Source organism: Triticum aestivum, chromosome 6B (assembly GCF_018294505.1).
Source record: "Triticum aestivum cultivar Chinese Spring chromosome 6B, IWGSC CS RefSeq v2.1, whole genome shotgun sequence".
In the NCBI taxonomy this organism is placed as follows: domain Eukaryota; kingdom Viridiplantae; phylum Streptophyta; class Magnoliopsida; order Poales; family Poaceae; genus Triticum; species Triticum aestivum.
This window is the reverse complement of record NC_057810.1, coordinates 284779152-284781805: the sequence shown is the minus strand read 5'-3', so window position 1 is coordinate 284781805 and position 2654 is coordinate 284779152.

Genomic DNA, 2654 nt, shown 5'->3' with positions numbered 1-2654 from the left:
TAATCCTTTCTTCGAGAATAAGTAGTATGCTAAATCCGTTGTTTGTCATCAATTTAAATTGGTGAAGGATAGGCATGACATAATTCTTATTCTTGTTTCATCCAAGTGATTAATTCCTTCTTCCGGAGATTGTTCATGATGAAGTAATTCTCGGTTCTAGTATTCATCTTTTCTTTCCGGAGTTCCAAGTTCTCTCGGTTATATCATCGCAAAGCTCCATCTAAATCATTGTAAGGCTTCACCTTGTGTTTTCAACTTCTCTTTCTTTCTATCATCCTTTTATTACCGGAGTTCTTCATTGAGGCTCTACATGATGATTCGTCAAGGATCCTTTCATTCTTCAATTCTTCTTCAAGATTTCTCTCGAAGTTATGATCTGCTAAGCTTTACTCTAAAATAAACATGGTGCTCAACACATGTTTTGTTTTGAGGAGCTCAAGTATTCTTCATCTTGCATTCCAAAGTGCAATTCTTTCTACCTTACCTTTTGAGATGGTGTTATGTCATCCTTGGCAATTTCTCCTCGTGCTTCATGATTCACAAGTTGTCAGGAATGAGTTAATTAAATCCATCATTTTCTCTTCGTTCAAGATATCTTTTCGACCAATCAATCTCTTTGTTGGAGTTATCTTGGGTTAGTTTTCACCTAAAGCCTTCCCTAAGGAATGTTGCTCATTGTGGTGCTTATCAATGATCCAAGTTTTCTCCTATCCTCTCATCGAAAGAAGTTTTCATCCCTTCGTTGGTCTCAAACAAGCAATTGTTTTTCATTAGTGGCAGGTTGTCACCTCATCATTTTGAGATGTTTGCCATAAGCCCACAACAAACTTGTGCTTTTCGTTGTTGATTTTTGCAACAACTCCGTTCAATTCTTCTTTGCAAGGATGCTTTCCAAGTTCATTTGTGGCAGAAATTGTCATTTTCTTCTCCGCCCCTTTATCCAAACAATCTAACTTCTATTCTTTCGTCCCGAAGGCATTGTGATGTTGCTCTCTTCACTCATCATCTCGATTTGAAGATCATGTTCTTCTCCTTGCTTCTCCATTTAGTCGGAGTGTCGTGTTTTCATTCGAGTTCTTCCATCTTATCAAGTTTTGCCTCTCTTTTCAACCGGAGTGTTGTCTGAAATCTTTCTTACCCATTGTGCCATTCTTTCAATAGTTCCGGAGGCAGTGTGTTGTTGATTTCATCAAGTATCTTCCCATCTTCTCAAGTTCATGTTATATTCCTTCCATGTTCAACCGGAGTGCTGCCCAAATTCTTCCTCTCTCATCTTGTTTTAACCAGAGTGGTTTCAATTCCTTCTTGTCCATTATGCTCGTCATTCATGTCTTTGCAACCTTCAAGTTCTCGTAATGTTCCTCGTTCCTCTTTTCTAACGGATTGTTTGCAATCTCGTTCATCTCTAATTGCTCAACCTCTCAAGGTTCATGGTTTCACTCATTGGTCGAAGAAGCAACTTAGTTTTGCCGCTTATCTTCCTCTTCCTTTTCCCTCCGGTGCCATCCTAGATCTCGGGATGAGATCCTCTCGTAGTGGTGGAGTGTTGTAACGCCCCGGATACAACTTTCCATATTCGTAACTCCGACTCTTGCCATTTCCGGCTATGTGATTTATTATTTCCTCTGTGGTTGGGTTTTTGTCTGTTGTTTTGCATTTTGTTCTTGGTATGCATCTCGTCTCATAGCATCATGCGCATTGCATCGGCATTGTTTTCATAAAACTTGCATCCGTTCGTGTTCCGCCGGTTCTCTCTGTTGTCCGTTCGGAGTCCAGACACACTCGCACGCGCCCGCGGCACCTTTGAAATATTATTTTATAAGTGGCATAAAAATGTTCTCGGAATGTGTTGCAACTTGTCGTGCGGTCTTATTATAGTGTAGACAGGCCGCCTGCCAAGTTTCGTCGCATTCGTAGTCCATTTGATAGCCCAACCGTTAAATATATAGCGGCACCGTTGCCGGTACCTTCGTCGGACGTTTTGGCTTTCGAAACTGTCGCCGGGCTGCATTTCTCTTCTCTTCCCTCAGCCCAACCCTCTCGTCACAACCCACCTAGGCCTGCCTAACCCCCCTCGCGTCCGGAACCGCCCGATCGAGATCCGAGGGTCCGAAACCCCCCTAACCCTAGCCTTACCCCTATATAAACACCCCTCCTTCCTAAATTGGGCAACCCTAGCCCCTAGCCTCCCCTAACCTCCCACAGCCGCCACCTCCCACCTTCTCCTCGTAATCCGGCGCCGGCCACCTCCTCCCTGCCACTTGGCCTCCTCCCATTGGCCAGCCGCCGCAGCGCAGCCTCCCTCACCCAACCGGAAGGCGCCACGCATCTCCCGCACCCCCGCAGCCCTCCTCCCACCTCCTATGGCCCTGCAGGCCCAGGCGCAGCCCGCCCGGGCCCGAGCCGCCGCCGCCCCCGGCCCGTAGGCGCTCGCCCGCGCCCAGCGCCCGCTCCCCTCGTCCCCGAGCCAGGAGGGCTCGGCCGCGCCCGATCCGCCCGTCGCCGGCGACCGCTGCCGCCGCCCGCCGACCCTCGCTGGTGCGTTGCTCCGCCACCGTACCCGCGCGACTCGCCGCCGCCGCTTGGCTTCGCCCCGCGCCCCGCAGGAGCCCGTGCTCGCTCGCCCCGAGCGATCCAGATCGGGAGAGGAACTC